The following is a 23903-nucleotide window of genomic DNA, read 5'->3' as shown; positions in this document are numbered from 1 at the left end:
AAAGAGGAAATACTTATAAAGTGCTTAGCATAGCAACTAGCTCAGAGTAGATGCCATATAAATGCTGTTTCGCTAAGTGATGGCAGTGGTTATGTGAGTAGAGAAAAAGGGATGAACACAACAGATGTTGTAAAGGAAAAATTGACCCAGCACAGATTGAATATTGATTAGAGGCAGAAGAAAAGCAAGGAGTCCCTTGTAGCCAGCCCCCTTCACAAATAAAGAAAAGTTAGCAAAAGGGTTTGACTTTAGTTGGGGAGGGGGAAGATAATGAATAGTGTTTTAGATTTAGCAGGTTTGAGCTGGTAATGCAAGATGGCACCAGAGGGTGGGGAAAAGATGTTAAGACAGAAGGAAGTTAAGACAGGCAGGCTGAAGGAGAATCAAGAGAGTGCAGCTTCAGGAAACTCCAAAGAAGAAAGGAGGATGTGGTCAACACTGTCAAAAAAAACCCACAGAGAGATGGAGGAGGACAAGGACTAAGAAAAGGTCATTGGCATGAAAAGGTAGAGAGAGTATAAGATTTAGAGATGGTAGAAGATGGATTAAATCCCTCCTCCATACCTATGTGATCTTGAGCAAGACATCTGACCTACTTTGGGACTCAAGCTTCCTCATCTTTAAAATGAAGGAATTGAATGAGATAACGGCCAAGATCCTACCCATTTTTAAAAGTTACAATCCTAAAATTTGATTTCTGAGGGGCCTTGCAGCATTAATGAACTATGGTTTTAGATAGGTAGAGAAGAAATAAAACAGATCCTTGACCCTTGAGAAGCTGACAATCGAGTAAGGAATATAACACACAGACACCAAAGTGGGAGAGGATGGGAAGGAGATAGGAACAAATATTTATCAAGGACTTATTTTATGCCAACATCCCATTTGTTCTTTTTTTTGCCACACAGCTAGGTAATTATTAAGTGTTTGAGACTGGATTTGAACACCCAGGTGCTCCTGACTCCAGGGCTGGTGCTTTATCCATTGTGCCACCTAGCTGCCCCCATCCCATTTGTTCTTAATGACAACCCTGAAAATTAGGCATTACTGTGATTCTCATTTCATAGGTGATTGGGGCAGCTATATTCTTGAGTTCAAATCTGGCCTCAGTCACTTATTACTGCCTAATCCCAGGCAAGTCACGTAATCCCGTTTGCCTCAGTTTCCTCACCGCTAAAAATAAACTGGAGGAGGAAATGATGAACCACTCCACTTATTTCTGCCAAGAAAATGCCCAAAATGGAATCAAAAAAGGGTTGAGACACAATTGAAAAATGACTGAACAACAATTCTACAGTTGAGGAAGCTTAAAAAGACAGAAGTTAAGTGACTTGTCCAGGATCACACAGCTATTAAGAATCTGAAGTCGTATTTAAAGTCAGAACTTCCCAACTCCAGACTAAGCTCTCTATCCACTGTGCCACCTAACTGCCTTTAAATAAAGTAGAATAATAAATACAGAGTATAAAAGTCTTAGTGCAATTTTAAGCTTCCACTGTTTTTATATTATCATATTAGAGTAGGGAATCTTAGTCATTTTTGAATTATGGCACCCTTTACTAATCTGTGGAAATCAAATTTATGGACCCCTTGTAAGAATAAGATTTTAAATGCATAAAATACAATATATAATATTAAAGGGAACCAATTGTACAGAAATACAGTTGCCATTATAGCATATGGAGATATCATAGCTATAACACAATCATACACACACACACACACACACACACACAAAATGTATTTCCAAGCTTTGCTAACATCCAGACACTCATGATGCATGATCAATATTGTAGAGGATGTGGGAAAACTGGGATATTAAAGTAGTTTTTGTGGAAATGTGAACTGATCCGACCATTCTGGAAAGCAATTTGGAACAATGCCCAAAGGGCAATAAAACTGAATATTTCCTTTGATTCAGAAATATCACTATTAGATCTATATCCCAAAGAGATCATAAAAAAGGGACAACACACATATGCTCAAAAATATTTGTAGCAGTAATGGCAAAGAATTAGAAATTGAGAGGATGCCCATCAACTGGGGAATGACTGAAGAAGTTACGGTATATGAATGTGATGGAGTACTTTTGTTCTTAAAGAAATCATGAGAGAGGCTTTCTCTGCCTCCTCCTGGACTGGCTCTGGTGGTGGCTCAGGGAGCTCCGGGCTGGGCATCTGTGCGCTTCACAGTCTGTATGAGGGAACTTAGTGAGCTCTGTGGCAGCGTGGCTGTGGCGGAGGCCCGCGACCTGGAGATCAGGGGCAACCACTAAGAAAGGAAGAATGCAGAAATCAAAGTGTCATGGAAGCCTACAAATGAGAAACAGTGACAGGGACCTATGAACAAAGAACCTCATCAGGTTCCCAAGTAAAACCTAGACGTGTAGTACAACAAAACAATTCATTATCCTCCAACAATTCTCCAAATTTTGTGAAGAAACCTCACCCTCGGCCAAGTGATAAACTTAATCCTAAAACTATTGACCCGTATCGTGATCAACCACGTGCCCCTTCTGCTTTTGCTGCTATTTACTCCAAAGGAGGTATTCCTTGCAGGTTGGTACATGGTTCAGTAAAAGACAAATTACAGTGGGACTGTCTTTCTGAAACTCTTCCATTTGATCCTCTTCTTACTACTTTAGCAGAGGGTTTAAGAGAAACTAAACATCCATATACATTTGTATCAAAAGGTTTTAAAGAATTACTTTTAGTTGAAGGTGCTATTGAAAAAAACTGCCCTCGCTACCTAGACTGATTCCTGTCTTGAAGGCAGCTCTGACTCATCCATATGGTGAAGTATTTGAAAGGGGTTTGAATGCTTTAGTACAGCTGAGTGGCATTGTTGGGCCTTCTCTAAATGATCATGTGAAGCATGTGCTTACAAGTCTTTCCAAGAGACTAATGGATAAGAAATTCAAAGAGCCAATCACCAGTGTTTTACAAAAGCTAGAACAACATGGTGGAAGTGGCAGCATAATGATCTTCAAAGCTAAAATTCCAACTTATTTTTCCATCTGCTCTCAAAAGAAATGATAAAACCATTTGACATTGTGAGAGATGTCAGAAGTTTGTTGGTGAACATCATAGGATCCCTTTTGAACATGTTTCATATTTTTTATCACAGCTACCGATTTGTTATTTACATTATAAAAAATAATACACAAAAGTGATTCTACTGAATCATAGCAAATAAGCATTTATCAGCCTGGGAAAATGGTTAATTAGGGAAAACTATTGAAAAGACTTCTTTAGTGCAATTTTGTGGGGTTTATCAAACAATTCTTTTTTCTGCTACAGTTGGTCTGTATTAAGAACCACAGTTTTGTTTACAGACTTAATATTTATATTTTAGTGCCTCTTGGTTATAATCATGTGATTGCACTAATAACTTTTTCATAATTACTGTTATACATGAGTTTTTAGATTTATCAGAGTCATAGAAATTAGTAAATGTCTAGTAATTCACTGATAAATTATTGCTTATAAAGAGGTATTTTTGTAATATGAAATACTTGGTAAAACATCCAGAACATTTAAAAGAATGAGTTTTTTCAATAGTACATGTAAATTATTATTACAATTTGCTAAAGCTGTATATGAGTTTAGGTGCTGTGTAATATATAAGTAAATGTTATTTTTTATATTTCCTTACTTAAAAGAAATATAAATTGTAAATTGGGATATTAAAGAATTCAACGCTTGAAATTCCAAATTGTATTTATAAAATTTGTAGGGTTAACTTGTTAACTCTCTTTTAAATAAGCTTAAGAAACATGTTATAGTTCTTATGTGAAAAAAAAAAGAACTCATGAGAACACTATTGTTCTATTAGAAACCAGGAGGGATGGGATTTCAGGGAAGCCTGGAGGGATTTGCATGAACTGATGCTGAGTGAGATGAGCAGAACCAGAAAAACACTGTACACCCTAACAGCAACATGGGAGTGATGTTCAACTTTGAAGGACTCGCTCATTCCATCAGTGCAACAATCGGGAATAATTTTGGGCTGTCTACAAAGGAGAGTGCCATCTGTATCCAGATAAGGAGCTGTGGAGTTTGAACAAAGTGCAAGAACTATTCCCTGTAATTTAGGGAAAAAAACAGATATGTTATTGTCTGATCTTGTTACCTCTTAGACTTCTTGTCTCTTCCTTAAGGATATGATTTCTCTCTCATCACACCCAATTTGGATCAATGTACAACATGGAAACAAAGTAAAGACTAACAGATTGCTTTCCTGGGGGGGGTAAGATTGGGGGGGAATTGTAAAACTTAAATAATATCTTTAATAAAAAAAATTTAAAAAAAAAGAAATCATGAGAGGGGGCAGCGAGGTAGATAGAGCACTGGCCCTGGAGTCAGGAGGACCTGAGTTCAAATCTGACCTCAGACACTTAATTAGCTCTAGCTGTGTGACCTTGGGCAAGTCACTTAACCCCAACTGCCTTGCAAAAACACAAAAAAAGAAAACATGAGAGATTAGACTTTATAGAGAAGCCTAGAAGAAATTATATGAACTGAAGCCGAGTGAAGTGAGCAGAATCCAGAGAACATTGCTCACACTAACAACAGCATTGTGAGATGATCAACTATGATGGATAAGCTCCTCTCAGCAGTTTAGTGGCCAAGGATAATACTGTGAGACCTGTTATGGAAAATGCCATCCACTACTGGGTCTTTACCCTGAAGAGATTATGAAAAAGTGTAAAAACATCACAAAAATGTTCATAGCAGTTCTCTTTATGGTGGCAAAGAAATGGAAACTGAGGGAATGCCTATCAATTGGGTAATGGCTTAACAAATTGTGGTATATAGATGTGATAAAACGCTATTGTTCTCTTAGCCAGGAGGAATGGGAATTCAGGAAAGCCTGGAAGGATTTGCATGAACTGAAGCGGAATGAGATGAATAGAACCAGAAGAACATTGTACACCCTAACAGCAACATAGGAGTGATGATTAACCTTAATGGACTTACTTATACCAACAGGGCAACAATCAGGCACAATTTTGGGATATCTGCGATGGAGAATGCCATCTGTATCCTGAGAATGAATTGTGGAGTTTGAACAAGGACCAAAGACTTTCTATGTACCTTTAATTTAATTTCTTTTTTTTTTAGGTTTGTTTTTTTTGTAGGGCAAATGGGGTTAAGTGGCTTGCCCAAGGTCACACAGCTAGAACTAATTAAGTGTCTGAGGTCAGATTTGAGCCCAGGTCCTCCTGACTCCAGGGCTGGTGCTTTATCCACTGCATCACCTAGCCGCCCTAATTTAATTTTTTTTAATTGTCTTATTATTTAATTTTTTATCTTATACTGTATGTTTCTTCCTTAAGGATATGATTTCCCTCTCATCACATTCAACTTAGATCAATGCATACTATGGGAATGAGGTAAAGATAAACAGCCTTCTGTGGGGGGTGGGAGGGAGGGAAGCAAGATTGGGGAAAAAAATTGTAAAACTGAAAATAATAAAACCTTTCTAAAATTAAAAAAAAAAAGGAAAATTTCATCCATATCCAGAGAAAAACCCTGGAGTCTGAATGTAGAGCAAAGCATATTATATTCACTTTTTAAAACTTCTTTCATGTTTTTTTCTTTCTTACTCCTAATTTGTTTCTACCAAAATTCTAATTCTCTTGCAACAGGACTTATTATGGAAATATGTTTAAAAGAATAGTACATATATAACTTTTACCAGTTTTTTCACCACCACAGAAAAGGGACAAGGAAGGAAGGAATACATAAACTTGCAAATTGATGAATACTAAAAACTATCTTTGTATATAATTGGAAAAATGAAATAAAAATTTTAAAAAAGAAATATTAATTTGGCAACTGGGTGGAAGATGAATTGGAGAATGGAGGCAGGTAAACTAATTGGGAAGCTACCACAATAATCCAGGTGATCATACCAAAGAATCCCAAATTGTATCAATAAAAACATTAAAAATTATTGGTAAAGTACAAGCTTCACGGTTTGTATAAAAAATATGATAAAATTTACATATCAAGACCCCAAAACTACTGTTATTTGTCATGGGGAAACAAGTTTTTCTAATGAATTACAAGCAATGCAAGAATGCCTCCTTTTCAGGGTGGCTAGGTGGCATACTGGATAAAGCACCGGCCCTGGAGTCAGGATTACCTGGGTTCAAATCCGGTCTCAGACACTTAATAATCACCTAGCTGTGTGGCCTTGGGCAAACCACTTAACCCCGTTTGCCTTGCAAAAACCTAAAAAAAATGCCTCCTTTTCCCCATTATTTGACACAGTGCTAGAAATCCTCTAATGTTTTGAATGAATGTATTGTTATAATAATAAGACAAAGAGAAAAAAAATTTAAGTAGTTGAGACCTAACTCTCCCTATTGGCTAATGAAATAATGATTTACTTAGAAAATTTCAGGAATTCAGCAAGAGATTCAGTAGAGTAACATGAATAAGATCGTCAGCTAAGTAACAGGATTCAAAATAAATCCAAAGAAGCAATAGCATTTCCATATAGTAATAAGAAATTTTAAGAGAAAATAGAAAGGAAAGTTCCATTCAAAACAACCATAAAATACATAAAATATCTGGTGATATTTTATATAAATGAATGAATGAAAATGAATGGATGGACAGATAAATGGATTAAAAAATAAAGGAAAACCAAGGACTTAAAGAAATAGTTTGATAACACTCTTTAAAGAAATAATCATTACATAATTGTCAAAATATTTATTCCCCTTATTGGGTCACATTAATATAATATTAAATACTACCTAAATTAATATATAGAATTACTGCTCTACCAATCAAACAAGACCTAGATAAACAACAAGGGTTAGATAAAAATAACAAAATTCACTTGAAAGATGAAAAATACCACTTGATCTTGTGGTGTTCTCTAATGCCTCTTCAAAATTATCTCATACTGGCTAAAAAAAATTAAAATTGATAAGCTGAATAGACTAAATAAAAGAATAACAACTAAATTCAATAACTCAGTGTTTCATATACCTGAGAACATAAATTATTTAAGTAAATATTCCTCATTTGACCATAACTGATTACTCTTTGTAGCTTCTGTCCACTCTATCCACTTCTGCCAAACAAAACAAATCAAATCTTGCTTCCAGGTGACACTTCTTTAATACCTAAAACAGTAACCATACCCTGCCAACATAAATATTCTTTTCAAAAAAAAATTCCCCATTTCTTTATATTAATCCTCATATGATCTGATTTTTGTTGTGAAGTCTGTGAATTCATGATACAAACAAGAGACTGATAATGAGTATCATTTGAGACCTTTTTCATCATTTGTATGAACTTGACCCTATTAAATACTTGGCACCAGTGACTATGAGACGAATAGAAGTGTTAAATTACCATAACCAGTTAATCTGACTCTCTATCATCTAACAATCATTAACACTCAGTCCATCTTCAGGTGCTTTAGATCATAAATCAATTTTATTTCGTGTTTTCTCACTTTCCTTTTGAAAGTTACCCAACTGGAAGTCACCAATATAAAGGTGATGGGAAGGGCCATCAGCGTGACTTAACCACAAAGTGAAATTTTAAAACCTTGAATAGCTTTATAGAGAACCCGAACCAAGAGATAAAATGAAACAATGCACAAAGTGATCCAAAGAGAGTATAAAACAAGAAGCATATTTACTGTCCCCTGCAAGAATCCCAATCTAATTATATGTTAGCCTTTCTAGGTCTCCCTCTCTTATACAATCAAATATTCACAACAGTAGTTAAATGGTATAGTTGGTAGAGTACCAGATTATAGTCATTTAGATCGAAGTTTAAATTAGGTCTCAGACTTATTAGCTCTGTGACTCTGGGCAAGTCACATAACCTTTTTGCCTCAGTTTCTTCATCTGTAAAATGGGCCTACCTTCTAGGGTTGTTCTAAGAAATAAATGACATAATACTTATAAGTTATTTAGCCTGGGATATTGTAGTCATTATACAAATTATAGCTATTACTATTATTATATTATTTTCCATAGTCCATGTATTATTTTCATTTGCATTTGATTTTTGAGAGATAGGTTGCAAAGTGGTCAGAACACTAGGTCTAAAAGTCAGAAAGACCAGAATTCAAATCCAGTCTCCCTTTACTTACTAGGTGCACATCACTTAAACCTTTATTTATCTCAGTTTCTTCAAATGAAAAATCAGAATTAATAATAACATCTATCTCACAGAATTATTTTGAGAATCAAACAAAATAATATTTGTAATGTGCACAGTCTGGTACGGTAAGAAGCACTTAAAATTATCTTCCTCTAGTGTACTAGTCTTATATCTTCAACTAAATCTCAAGCTCTTTGAGGTCTAAGATCTTTTTTTGCATCCCCTTCAGGCTGCAAATCTAGGAGACTGAATAATGCTGGTATACCCACCAATAGAAGCAGGAAGAAGGCTGAGGGTAGGCTGAGGGAGATAATGAGTTCTGTTTAAATTTAAAATAAATTTGAAAGATAGAAATGCATCAAGTCTAGAATTGGAGGCATAGAATTTGACTTCTGGATCTGATTCTTACTATCTGTATGAGCTATGATTTGTCATCACTAAGAATATTTAAGAAAATATGTGGCAGACCTTAAAGACAATGCACAAAAATGTTCTTAGCATCACTGGGACAAATATGATAAATATTCTAATGGGGATTATCCATATTTGGGATAAAATTTTAATCATGTTGATTAATCAATCAGGCATACATTTCAATTTAAAATCTAATTACTGGCCGGGAGGCAGATAGGAAGAGAAGATGAGAGTACTAGGTGTTAGAAGAGAAAGCATCTCCCTAGGTCTGGAAAGGTAACATCAGTTAGTCAGTAAGCATTCTATGAGATTCTACCACGTAAGCATTGAGGAAACAAACAAAAAAGGTAACCACATTATACTCAAATCCCTGCCCTCGAGGAGCACAAAGGGGTAGACATCATGAAAGTAGTGATGTACAAAAAAGCTATAATAGTAATTTTTAAAATATTTTCTACATATACTATGTATATAGTATTGACTACTTATACATTTTAATATACCTACCATATTGATTTACTATATTACAAAATAAATAGTAAAAATAGTAAATAACCTATAGAAAGAAGGCACTAGAATACATGTGAATCAGGAAAATCTTTTCAAAGAAGATGGGACTTTCACTGGGACTTGACTGACTCCAGGAAAGCAGAGGTGAGGAGGGAAAATATTTCAATTCAATTCAATTTCAGTGGAAAGCTTGGTCATCACAGTGTAGTTGTTCATGTTATCTATCCCTTAAACTATATCAAGAAGCTAATTTGGTTCTGACTGTCTTCCTGGAATCAGTGAATTGAAATTCTAATTTAGACGAGTACAGTATTTGCCATGGAAGGTTGGTCTGATCTTGCATTTTATTAACAAGCCATTCCTATAAAAATCAGTGATGTCTGAAGGATCACTGGTTTTAAAATCAAGAAAGTTGGGTCTAATTCAAACTTTGTCAAAATAATTAACTGTATAATCTTGGACAAGTCTTTGGCTTGAATTTTACCCTCCATGAGATGAAGGGCTTGTATCTAATGTCCCTTCTGATTCCAAAATTCTATAAACTTTAGTAGTATTATCTGCCCAGTATACTGTAATGTTTTAAAAAACTGTAATGTTTAAAAAAAATCAAATATTCAGGGGTCTCCTGAAGAATACTCAGCTCTTTGAGGGATTTAGAAACCAACCTCAATCTTTGGTTGATGTAGAATAGGAATGCTTTGGCTAATTGACTTCTGGGATATGAGAATTTGTATCTGTCTCTATTTGCCACTGATGTTCACCTCATTGTTAGGATGGAAATTTGCTAAAACGTGGAGTTAAGGGAAAAAAGGGTATAAGGTGTTACCAAATATAGACTGTCTTGGACAGGAGATTTTAGGAGTGTGTCAGGAATTAGGATATATAAGAACAGAAGGTGAGAGAAATCAGAAGAAATGTAGGGAGTTCCTCCTCACTAAAAGACCTAGGAAAATCATATCCTGATGGGAAAATACAGTCACAGTGAGTCCTCTATCCAGTCGAATTTTGCAAAGGGAAGGAGACAGGTTTGCACACACTGGAGATGGATTGGGCAGGAGCATGCTTCACAGGAGGTCCTCCAGGGTCACTGAGAGGAGGTTATGCACCAGGGCAAGAAGATGTAGATTAGGCTACTGTAGATTAGAACAGGTGCCAACTGGTAGTTTTGTCTACTCAGTCCTGGGTAGCAGGTCCAGGTCAGAGTAAGGAGGAGACCTGCAAGTAGCAGTTAGTAACACTCCCTGGTAGGAAAGTCAAGGATGGTAGAGACAGAACCAAGAAAATTCAAAAATAAGCAAGTATGACTCAGACCTCAGGCATAAAGTAGGGTCTCATCTCCAATTTCTAACCCAATCTATAGAGGAATAACTAAGGTGAGAATCCCAGAACAAAGACGAACTCCTAGTTTTGACCCTCTGAGCTTTCTAGCTGCCTGTCAAGTGTTGAGTCCAGCAGCATCTACTCTTGCTCTGAACCAAGCCCAGGTCAAAATCTTGCAGAGCTCAGACTGGGGGGGGGGGGGGGGGAGATTAACCTTTGCCTGGATCAAACCACCTAGAGAGTCCTGAAAGGTGTAGGTCTCCAGCTAATCCTTGATATCCTAGAGTAACAAAACACTCAATACAGCAGGAAACAGCAAAAGGACCAGCAGAAATGCCATACAGCCTGCCCTAACACCAAGTTTGAAGTCAGGAAGTAGGCTGAAAGAAAGGGTAAACACAAAAGAGTGAGCTATTGTGGTGGTAGGGGCACTTAAGATACAAACAAAGAAGAAAAATGACTCCAAAACATCTGCAAGTATTGCTTCAAAGCAAAATCACAGGTTGGGCACAAACTCAACTAGAATTCCTGGAGAAGATGATATAAGAGTTTATAAATAGTTTTAAGATGTTTTTATAAATAGAATGAAAGCACCTGAGGAAGAAAGTAAAAAAAAAAAAGAGAGATATAGAAGAAAAAAGTAGAAAGAGAATTAAATGTCTGGAGAAAGAGGAACAAAATCTTGTCAATGCTCTGAAAATTAAAAGGAACTATGTTACAAGTCAATGACTACATGAAACAACAAATAATATTAAATCAAAATGCTGAAAAAGATAGGAAAAATAAGATGTCTCATAACAAAAACAATTGATCTGGAAAACATAAAGGAGAAGAAAAAATTTAAGAATCATTAGATTAACAGAATGCTATGATCAAAAAAGGAGTATAGATGTCATATTTGAAGAACTCTTAAAAGAAAACTGCCCAGTTCTCTTATAACCCAGAGGGTACAATGGAAACAAAAAGACCCCACCAGTCACTTCCAGAAACTCCAAAATGAAAATTCCCAAGAACATTAAAGTCAAAATCCAGAGTTTGCAGGTTAAAGAAAAAACATTACAAGCACCAGAAAGAAACAATTTGAATAGCAGGAAACCATAGTCAATGACACATAACTGAGCAGCCGCCACTACAGAAGAACAGAGAGCCTGGAATATGATATTCTAGAAGACATAGAATATAGGTTTTTAGTCAAGACTAAGTCAACCATCAAAACAGAATAAAATGTAGTTAGGGTAGTATTCTAGTACTGAGCTTGGAGTTAGTAAGACCTGAGTTCAAATTCATCCTCAAACAGTTACTGTGTGCCCTTGGGCAACTCACTTAACTTCAAAATGGGGATGACTGTACCCTGGGATAATGTTTGTAAAATACTTAGCCTGGTATTTAGTAGGTGTTATATAAATGCTTATTTTCTTCACCCTCCCAGTGCTACAGGGATAAAAACAGATTTTGGATGAAACAGAGGACTAGAGATGCAGAGACTTTGAAGTACAAACAAGAGTGAAGTAAAACATAAGTTAAACATGAAGGATTAAAGAGAATAAAGTGGGGGTGGCTAGGTGGTACAGTGGATAAAACACCAGCCCTGGAGTCAGGAGTACTTGGGTTCAAATCTGGTCTCAGACACTTAATAATGATCTAGCTGTGTGGCCTTAGGAAAGCCGCTTAACCCCATTTGCCTTGCAAAAACCTAAAGAGAATAAAGTGCTTATATTAAAATATAGGAAGATGAAACCTGCGTTCCTTAACATCATAAAGGTTCTTAGATCTTGTCCAATTAAGTAAGAGTTGAGACTGGTTCTGTTTGTCTTCATATATAGAAAAGAATGGGGAAAAGGGGAAGAAGACTATACTTGGGAGGTGGTAAGTGGGAGGTTAGAAAAAATTATCTTATAATCAGGTTTACAAGGAAGCATTTATGCCAATGAGGAGGGGTTGGGGAGTGGCTGACACTTGAACCTCATCCTCATCTGATCTGGTCAAAAGAAGATTACACACACACACATCACATGAACACACAGAAAATTGGTAAAGAAATATATATGATTCAACAGTGAAATGGGGAAAGAGAAGGTAGAGGGGGAAGGGAATTAAAATGTAGGTAGATTACGGGAGATTAGTTTTAAGAAAAACAAATTCTAAGGTAGGACAAATATTATATATATATATATATATATATATATATATATATATATATATATATATCTTCGTAAAGTGGTAAAGAATGGGACTCTGAGGGGGTACCTATAAACCGGGGAATAGATGAACAAGTTATGATACAGCAATGTGATAGAATATTACTGTGCTGAATTCTTAGCATGAAGATCAATCAAGATTCCAAAGGATTTATGATGAAACATGCAAACCACCTCCTGATAGTGAGTGAAAGATTAAGAATGCAGAATGAGACCAATCTTTTTAAGATATAGCCATCATGGAGATCATTATGATTGATCATACGTGTTTACAATGGATTTTGTTTTTCTAATACTCTCAATGGAGGAAAACAGTTCAGGGTTTGAGGTGGAACAGTGAGAAAGTTGATATTAGCTAATTTAAAACAAATTGTGTGTATGTATGTGTGTGTGTGTGTGTGTGTGTGTGTGTGTGTGTATATATATAAATAATTTGAGAACTCTGATCAATACAGTGCTTTCTTAAGGATACATGAGTGGTGAACTAATCCAACCATTCTGGAGAGTAATCTATAACCAAAAAGCAATAAAATTGATTGTACTCTATTACCCAGAAATATAAATACTAAGCCTAAATCCAAAAGAAATTATAAAAATTGGGAAAAGTATCACATGATCAAAAATATTTATAGTAGTTCTTTTTTCTGGTGGCAAAGAATTGGAAATTGAGAGGATGCCCATTAATTGGGGAATGGCTGAACAAGTTATGGTATATGAATGTTATGAAATACTATTGATCTGGGGCAGCTAGGTGGTGTAGTGGATAAAGCACCGGCCCTGGAGTCAGGAGTACCTGGGTTCAAATCCGGTCTCAGACACTTAATAATTACCTAGCTGTGTGGCCCTGGGTAAGCCACTTAACCCATTTGCTTTGCAAAAAACCTAAAAAAAAAAAAAAAAAGAAAATATTATTGATCTACAAGAAACCATAAATGGTTGAACTTTAGAGAAGCATGGAAAGAATTACACAAATTGAAGAGATCATTATACACAGCAGCAATAACACCGTGAGTTGATCAACTTTGATGGATGCAGTTCTTCTCAACAGTTCAGAGATCTAGGATAACCCAAAGACCTACTATATTCATATATCCATTCATATCCAGAAGAAAGCAAAACAAAAGCACAACAAACCCACAGAATCTGAAATGACACTATGTTCACTTTTTAAAAACTTCTCTTATGTTTTTCCTTCCTATCCCATAGTTTTCTTTCTTTTCCCTTAGTCTTAATTCCTCATGCACAAAATGATTAATATGTAAATATGTTAAACACAAAAGTACATACATGATTTTTACCAGATTGTTTGCCACTGCAAGGAGTGGGATGGGAAAGAAAGGGAAGGTGGTAGAAAAATGTGTAATCTATAAATATGCAAATGGATGAATGTTGAAAAAGTTCTATAAAGTGTAACTGGAAAAATAAAATATCAATAAAAAAGAACTCATGATGAAATGTGCTGCCCACCTACTGACAAAGAGATGATAGACTCAGCATAGACGGACACATCATTTTTTTAAAGACGTGGTAAATGACAAATTCTGTTTTGCTTGACTATATATGTTTGTAATAGGAGTTTTGTTGTTCTTGCTTTCTCAATGGGGACAGAGAGGAGGGACGTGGGAGGTAGAAAAGGCTGACCTTTGAAAATAAAATTTAACTTTAAAAGTTATGCAAGAATGGAAGATATCAAAAAGTCAGGACTTGTTCTGTCTTGAAAAATGGTTTGGACAATGGTTTGGGAGGGAAATCAAGAGTCCTATGTAGAGAAGGTGTTCTGTGTTTAGGGAGGACATTATCCTCTTCAAAGATGGAAAATGGAGAAATACCAGGGAAGAAAGTTTACTAGAATAGGATAGAGTGTACTAAAACTCCTCTGGGAATCAGCTTCAAATAAGTCTTGTGACAATTAGTCATTTCAAGTTGCTTGTATACGCATTCTGACATGTTCACAGATTAGATTTCACTGCTGTTCTCTGGGCTGGAAGGCTTCTTTACTTCAGGGAAAAATAACTTTCCCAATAATGGACCAAGATCACAAACCTAAAGCCTGACATTCAGAGACCACCTTGTTCATCTCCCTTGTTTTATGGAACCGAAGTCCAGGGAGGTGTTGGATGACTTACCAAAAGTTACACAAATACTTCAAAGAAGCACATAACTTGATTCACCAGTGATTTGAATCCAGGTCCTCTGACTTCAAAACCAGAGTTACCATTTACTATTTTCCTAAATATAAATTTCTTTAAAAATTAAAGTTTGGAGATTCTAAAGAAAATTGATTGTGAAATCTAGTTCAATAAAATCTAGGAAATAATTTAAAGAATAATTCAGAAGTAGAAGTATAAAGAATACTTGATCTTCCTACCCCTGACTTTACTTGATACTTGTTTACTTCTCTTTTTTACTGGAGTTCTCTTAGGGGGAGGAAGGGAAAAAAGGTAACTTTCAAGTCTCCCATCCACCACACCCCCACAATGAAAGGCCAGGAGACTTTTTAGATGGCTTGTAGTAACATGTATTTCTGGAGGAAGAATTACTTGACAAATAATGTTCCATCTGACAAATGGTAGTTGAACTAAGCAATGTCTGATTGACACCTTCAATTATTTAATATTGCTGGTCTTTCCTATGAAATCAATTATCCATTAAATCAATCTCATTTAAATTTCCCCTACCCTCAATGCCTTAAAAAAAAGATTGCAGACTGAGAGTTAAAAGTGGGGGAAACATCTGAAAGAAGTTGTCCAAGGACCCAAACAGAGCTATGTGAGACACTTCACAGTGGGGGCTGTTCAACCAGTCATTAATGTTAGGACAATAGTGCTTTATATGTTAACCATGAGTGTTTCCATTAATGGCCTTGAGCCCAGAAATTACTTTCCTCATCAAAGAAAAATCCTTGCCGATCCGGACATTTCAGCCAAAAACCTTATTGCTCAACATGCAGCTATAACTATATATAGATCTACGATATAGGACAGCTTTTGGGATGTCAAAGAGATAAATCGTGATTTCAAAGCATAATGCATACCACATGTTTAATATCTATGCCAAAAGGAAAAAATATAAATGGACATCCCTTTATTATTTTACCATTTGAATTACACTGATGTTCTTTTTTGCTCAGCTGAGCCTTCTTCCAGGCTAAGATGGGTTCAACACCTCCAGGAGGCCCCATGTTACCGGTGGCAGAAGACCTAAATTTGTCACATAGCATCACACATTTTGCCCCTTTAAAGTCAGACTAGGAATTTGGAGTTTCTAAGACACGTTTGGCTCTACTCAGCTCTGCCTAGGTGGTTCATCCCCAGGATGGGGCAGGCGGTTTGATGCTGATAATAAAACGAAGACATGTCTTTTGGGAAAGAGAGAGAAGCACTCTCTTCCTGGCACACCTAGCTGAGTCAAGGGCAGGCAGCAACAAGCCATAGCCTAGAGGAAGCTACATGTGTTTATTCACCAGCCTCTCCCATCAAGTGTTGTCATAAAGAAATTAGTGTAAAGAAATACCAGATGCTATTAATGAAGATACTGAAGAGGAAAACAATATAGACTATTAAAAAGGTTAACAGGATTTAAAAATATACAAGATATGAAGTTTAAAATGTTCTGTTCACTCATCTTTAACCTCTGTGATGGCGAATACTCTCTATAAAGTCTATTTTGTATCATGGACCCCTTTGGCAATCTGGGGAAGTTTATGAACTCCACAGCAAAATGTTTTAAATGATTAAATTAAAACACATAGATCTACAAAAGAAACAAACTTTATTGAAATATAATTATCAAAATATGAAAAAACAAAAGAAAAACTATATAAATACAATTATCAAAATATTAGAAAACAAAACAAAATTTTTAAAAAACACAGAAACTTTAGGTTAAGAATCCTTGTTGCTATGCCCAAAGGACAACAAAAATGAGCATACCCTTTGATGCAGCAATACCACTAACTGGGTCTATACCCTGAAGAGATGATGGAAAAGGGTAAAAACATTACTTGTACAAAAAAAATCATAGCAGCCCCGTTTGTGGTGACAACAAACCAGAAATCAAGTAAATGTCCTTCAATTGGGGAATGCCTTCACAAACTGTGGTATATGTATGTCATGGAATACTATTGTTCTATTAGAAACCAGGAGGGATGGGAATTCAGGGAAGCCTGGAGGGATTTGCATGAACTGATGCTGAGTGAGAGAGCATAACCAGAAAAACACTGTACACCCTAACAGCAATGTGGGGGTGATGATCAATCTTGATGGACTTGCTCATTCCTTCCATCAGTGCAACAATCAGGAATAATTTGCAGCTGTCTGCAATGGAAAGTGCCATCTGTATCCAGAGAAAGAACGGGGAAGTTTGAACAAAGAACAAGGACTATTACCTTCATTTAGAAAAAAAAATGATATCTTATTGTCTGATCTTGCTATCTCTTATACTTTATTTTTCTTCCTTAAGGATTTGATTTCTCTCTCATCACATTCAATTTGGATCAATGTATACCATGGAAATAAATGTAAAAACTGGCAAATTGCCTTCTATGGGGGTGGGGGGAGGGAAGTAAGATTAGGGGAAAAATTGTAAAACTCAAAATAAAATCTTTAAAAAAAAAAAGAATCCTTGTCTGTAGGGAGGACTAAATAGGAAAAAAAACATTATCCAGCTCTTTCCATAATCTGTAAAGGAGGCATTATGTATAGCAGGAGTGTGGGGCCAAGATACTAGGAGAAGGCAACTATTAGAAAGAAAAGGTCACTGCAGTTTGAATGCCATAATACAGAGTAAATATACATGTGACTAAAACAACAACATAACAATGATAGTTAATATTTACATGCAGCTTAAAGATCCACAAAGTCCTTTATCTCATTTGATCAACACAACAATGTTGTGAGGTGAGTGCCATTATTATCCTCATTTTCTAGACGAGGAATCAAGAACTGAATGACTTGCTTAGGGTCACAAAGCTCAACCTCTCTGACTGAATTTAGACTCAGGGATTCCTAAATTCTAGCATTCTTTATACATCAGTGGTTCTCAAAGTAGATCCTTAGGAAGGTAGTCAAAATTATTTTCTTCATCATCGTCATCATCATCATCTTCATCATTGTAAGATGCTATTTGCCTTTTCCCAAAGACATGTTTGTGAAGCTGGACTTTATATATTTCCACAAAAGAATATACTGCCGCACATGAAATAAATATGAAAATATAGCTATCTGCTATTAAGCTATAAATTAAAGAGATTTGTTTCCTCCCCCAAAACACTAAACAATGTCACTTCTGACTATTTTTCTGTTTTGAAAAGCACTTATTTAATCTTATCATGTAATGGTTTCTTAATTTTAAATTATCAGTTTTAATTTCTACTACAGTACATATTGATAGAACCATAAAGGTCATGGGAGGAATCTTCAGTCATTTTTAAGATTGAGAATCACTGCAGAATCACTGCACTCTATCATATAACACATAAGTGTTCATAGGAAACTATATCCAAGAAACCACATCCAGGTTCCATAGGACTTTAAGAAAGGCCTATTACAGGGGTGGCTAGGTGCTGCAGTGGATAGAGCACCAGCCCTGGAGTCAGGAGGACCTCAGTTCAAATCTGGCCTCAGAAACTTAATAATTACCTAGCTGTGTGGCCTTGGGCAAACCACTTAACCCCAATGCCTTGCAAAAACTAAAAAGAAAGGCCTATTACCCTCTGCTGCTGCAAACCCCTAAGTCTTGTAAGTTAGAAAGGTCTTGAAAGACAGAAGTAGATAAAGACATGGAGACAGCAAGAAAGAGAGACAGAGGGAGAAAAACAGAAAGAAAAAGACAGAGTGAGAGCGAGAGAGAGTGAAAAGGAGAAGGGGCAAGGAGGGAGGTAGAAAGAGAGGGGGAGGAAGGGAATAAGAGAGATGGAAGGCGAGAGAGAGAGAGAGAGAGAGAGATAGAGACTGTCTAAGAGAGGGTGGAGAGGAGGAAGGAAAGGAAGATACACATATCTGGAGATGCCAATCATTGCCACCCACATTTCCCACTGCACCTGGAGGAAGGGGAATAGAGACGACTGCCACCACAGTCTAAGACCCCACAAGATTGGTGATCTGAGTTGAGGAGCATCCCAGCGTCATGTTTGCTAAGTCTACACTGCTGTCACTGAGTGTCCCCCAACTGAATGAAAGGAAGGCTGAGCTGTCTCTGAGCCTCACTAGGGGTTGAAGCAGAGGGAGACTATATCTTACAGAGGCTCTGAGACCTCAAATGAAATCAGGTACTTACTCTATGGAAAACATTTTACAAATATTTCAGAGTGGAATAAATCTTAGGATTTCCCCATCAGCAGGAGTAAGGACAAAGGGAAAGCAGGAAGAGATGGGGGGGGGGGGGAGATTTGAGAAGGAAACCCTGTTGTGCCTTTGGTAATTGAGGAAAGAGGAGGAGGGGAGAAAGTTCTGTAATGGAAACCCTTCAGAGTTGTGGAGTCCAACCCCATCATTTTAGAGAGAAGACAAAGAAGAGTAGTGAAGTCACCTGTGCAGACAGCATCATAGAACTAGAAAGTGTCAGAGGCAAGATCTGAGGCCAGGTCTTCTGGACTCCAAAGCTGTGCTTCCCTGCCCATTAACCAGCATAAAAGGGATCATGTAAATACCACTGAAGCCAATTCCCCTCCTTGCTAGCTGGGCATGGTAGAAAAGAACAGAGATTAGATGCCTATACAGCAAGGATGGAAAATATAGCCATGTCAATCCAGGGTCATCAGTACCTTCTTTTTCTATAAATTAATGAAAATAATGATCATTATAAACACTAAGAAGAAAAAGAAAACTTATCTAATAATGAATAAGCCAAAGAATATCACCAAATAAAGAAATTCTATGACATATAAAAACAAAAAATAATACTAGAAATAAAAAATTTAAAAAAATAATGATAATAAGAACCAGGTCTGTCATTTCATCACTACTTACTAAATGTAAAGTTTTACCTCAGATAAGGAAATTATCTCTATGTAATCATTGAAACTTGGGAACCTTTCCTCCAAGTTATAGACTTAGAGTCTTAGAAAAATCCTTGTTCAGGGTGACATGTGTTAGAGGCTGAATTTGAACCCAGATTTCTTGGCCAAACAAGTCAGCTCTCTCTCTGGAAGCTATGTCAGAAACTGCCTTTCAAAAGAATCATGCTAGGACCAGGAATAAGCAAGCATATTAAATGAATAAAAGCAAGGTTTAATTTCGACAATGCAGGAGGGAAGGCAAAGGAATAGGAACTGAGCAAATTTCAAAAAACAAAAAAATAAAAATCAATAAAATTAGAAAAAAAGCAGAATAACCAAAGGTAAACAAATCAATGGTGAATAAGAATAAAATTGAAAAACAAACTTAAAAAATAAAAGAAATTTTTAAAAATCAATAGCATGTTAGGTGAAGTAATAGTCAGAAGTGAGATTAAGGAACTCAAACTTTAGATTGATAAGGTTCCTGAAGGGCATTCACACAAAGAAAAAAAAGAACTAGAAAATTCCTCAGAGTTGTCAGAACAAGAATCATTTTTCATTGGTGAGAATTCACAGAATTTGTCATGAAGAAGGACAAAATTCAAGTCTCCAAAAACACACAGAGATCAAATTTTAAAAGGATAAAAGCAAAAACAGGAATTATATTAAAGGCTACTAGGCTACTAGTTAAATTTTCACTACATTGTTTAGTGATAAATTAGAAATTTCCTTCAAAGTACTGCAATAACATAAGGAAAGTAAGCAAAATGGATGTCTGATTTTATGTGTGTATATACGTGTGTGTATACGTGTATATACGTGTATATATACGTATAACAGATATGACCAAGACAAGATGGGAGGGAGAGAGGGAGGGAGGGAGAGAGGGAGGGAGGGAGAGAGGGAGAGAGGGAGAGAGGGAGAGGGAGAAAGAGAGAGAGAGAGAGAGAGAGAGAGAGAGAGAGAGAGAGAGAGAGAGGAAGAAACAAAGAAACAAAGAAAGACATGATCAGTCACCTCTATTTACAAAATGGATGGAGTGCAACAATAGCTGTGGTACGGAAAGGATGTTTGGATTTCTATGGTGATCTCTATTCCTTAGTGGGGCAGCTGGTTGGCACAGGGGATAGAGAAACTAAGGGCCACAACAATGAAGTAGTTACCCAAAACCACAGGGACCATTTAGCCTTCAATGTCCCCATGAAAGGTCACCTCCTTCCTGAATCCTTCCTGATTATACCCAGATGAGGCAGTGGCCATTTAGGTGGCAGAGTGGATAGAGAATTAGCCCTGGAGTCAGAAAGATTCATCTTCCTGAATTCAAATCTATCCTGGAATACTAAATAACCGTGTGACCTTGGACAAGTCACTTAACCCAATTTGACTCAGTTTCCTCAAGTGTAAAATGAACTGGAGAAGGAACTGGCCAACTATTCCAGTATCTCTGTCAAGAGAACCTTAGATGAGTCACAAAGAGATGGATAGACTAAAAAACAATACAACATAATCATTCAGAGAAAAACTGCCACATTTACAATATGCCATCTCAGCACTCATATATCAAAGAAGTGCTACCAGATAAAGAAGATAAAGTTAAGAAAAGTGATAAAAAAAACCCACTGTAAATATACATAGAAGAAATATGTGCTAGTTATAAAAGCATTTTAGAGGAAAAGATTATAAAAGAATGAGTGGAAAATCAAGAACAGTATTATTGCCTCATCCACCCAAAGGGATACCTGGGTGACATCAACAATTACCCATCCATAGCCTTAAGGGCAGCTAGTTGTCACAGTAGATAGAACACCAAGCCTGGCGTCAGATTCACTAAAAAAGGAGACAATTAGGCAAGATTTGCTAGATAAATAGTAAATCCAAAAATATTCATATCTATCTTATAAAACCTAGATAAGTATTAATTCCAAAATAATTTATAGCAGGAAAAAATCCAGGAGAATTCATTTACTTAGATACAGTGTGACTGAGAAATAACTTTTAAATTGCATTGACAGATATAAAGGAAGCTCTAAATAAGTGAAGGTAAATTCAATGTTCATGGATAGATTGGCATAAGATAATGAAGTAAAAATATTGGAATAAATTTTAGACTTAGTATAATACCAATAAAAATGTTAATGGTTTCTTTTCAGAACTAAATAAATTAATACAATTCATGAGAAAAAAAGGGCAATTTTTTGGGGAAAATAACAATGGAAAAGGTCAAACTTCCAAAATTGTAAAGCATAAAACAAAGAAGCCATCAACTCTCTTTTTACTAGGTCAAAATAGAAAAGCAGGCTAATGGAAGACAATGGAGGTATCACAAATATAACTAAATATACAGAACACAATGGAGATCTCATAAACAAAACCAAATCTACAGAACCCTATAAGAAATAAAAACTTGTGGAAGAATAAATTGCTATATGCTCTTGGGAAAAATTTCCAGCAATATGGCAAAAAATAATTTTAAGGGGCAGATAGATGGCACAGTGGACAGAACAGAACACCAGCCCTGGAGTCAGGAAGCCCTGGGTTCAAATTTGACCTCAGACACTTAATAATTACCTAGCTATGTGACCATGGGCAAGTCATTTAAACCCACTGCCTTACAAAACAAAATAATAATTTTAAGTTCTCATCTCATATCCTATATGCAATAAAATGTCAATGAAAAAATTATGACTCAAGCTGTAAGATAATAGAATTTTGTCCCAATTTTGAAAGGGAGATGCATTTCTATTCACTAAAGAAATATAAGAAACCAGGGGAGAAAAAATTATTTGATTACCTGAAAAAAATTTAATTCTCTATAGCAACAAAAAAAAAACCCAAACAGAAATATCTGTAATTAAGGTAATATATTAATCTATAATTAAGGTAACATTAAAAACTAAACAATCAATTTATTAAATGTCAGACAATGTGCTAAGTGCTATGGACACAAAAAAACAAAAGGAAAAGCAAATTAAGAACAATCCCTGACTTCAGAAACTGATACAAATATCTAAAGAGAAGCTTATCTCCCTTTAATAAATGATTAAAGATGAACAATGAACTTACAAAATGATTTGAATGTAATAAACAAATTACTTGAAAAAATATTCAACTTTACTAATAAAAAAAGAAATGTAAGAATTACAGTAGCTTTGAATTGTTTCTTTATAGCATCAAACTTGATAAATTAACCAAAAAAACCCCAACTAATTTGAGAAGCTGTGGAATTTGAGAAATAAGGGTATTCAAATATTTGTTGGTAAATCATAAATTAGATGACTTTTTGGAGAGAAGACTAACAATTACATAAGAATGAGACACTGAGTCAATAATCCTCTCATTAGTAATATACTCTATGAGGATTATCAAAGAGGGAAAGGGAGCTATTTGTTGAAAACTATTTCTAGCTTTATTATCTGCAAATACTATGTTGTATGTTATTAGACTGTATATCATATCTTACAAAAAATCATAAAGGACTTAACTATTCAGGAGTGGGAGAGGAGATAAAAAAACTAAAACTTAATATAATGAATATAATGCAATTACAATAACAAAAAAGGACTATAAGTAAAAATTTGGCAAGATGTGTGGTGGAGTGAAGAAAACATCAAGGGACCATAGTTCCAATTCTGGCAAAACTGCTTTTTCTTTGTGGAGCTTAAAATTTGATAACCTTTAAAATATTTTCGAATTCTATTTCTATGATCCTATTGACCTCATCAAATACTCTATAGTGTCTATTCAAAACCTTTTCTATAGTCCTTCAATGTTCCAATCACAAGTTTCCCTCACTCTAATAATCTCAATTAACACTTAAAGCAAGAACTAGAGGCCTTCATTCCCCACCCCCATATAAAATCAAGGTTTATGTCCTTCCTTTCCTTTTGAAAGAAAGGTTTAACTCATCTTCTCATCAAGGACAACCAAGGGTCAAACCCATCTTTCTCACTCAGATCAATCAAGTGTCAGCCCAGCTTCTCGCCCAAGGGTAAGCAAAGGCTCAATCCATTTTCTTATCAAAAATAAGCCCTGCTATCCCATTACCACCTACATTTTTCAAGAACTCCCCTATTAATTATTCATTCTCTCTTCTACACCTTCAAGACTTTTGGCAAGATGGCACAGTCCATTTAGTTTTGGCCAGGTGTGTGAACTTGGATCTATTATTTAACCTCTCTTCAGCATTAATTTCTTTATCAAATAAATGGGGATAATAACAACGTGTCTCACCCAAAGTTTTTGACAAAACTTAAAGCCTAGATAAATGCTAGCTTTAATTGTTCTTATTGCCACAAAGAGAAAAATGAGTAGAAGCTACTCAAT

At 35.8% G+C, this 23903-nt stretch overlaps 1 protein-coding gene and 1 pseudogene across 2 annotated transcripts in view; one reads left to right on the top strand and one right to left on the bottom strand.

The window, feature by feature from the left end:
- The window catches only part of NFKB1 (nuclear factor kappa B subunit 1), a 163572-nt gene that overhangs the window by 67163 nt on the left and 72506 nt on the right, over positions 1–23903 (bottom strand). The gene's annotated exons all lie outside the window — the stretch shown is intronic.
- On the top strand, positions 2265–3089 carry LOC141517303 (PACRG-like protein pseudogene; annotated as a pseudogene).

Source organism: Macrotis lagotis, chromosome 3 (assembly GCF_037893015.1).
Source record: "Macrotis lagotis isolate mMagLag1 chromosome 3, bilby.v1.9.chrom.fasta, whole genome shotgun sequence".
Lineage (NCBI taxonomy): Eukaryota > Metazoa > Chordata > Mammalia > Peramelemorphia > Peramelidae > Macrotis > Macrotis lagotis.
The sequence above is the reverse complement of the archived record's forward strand: the minus strand, read 5'-3'. Positions and strand labels throughout refer to the sequence as shown.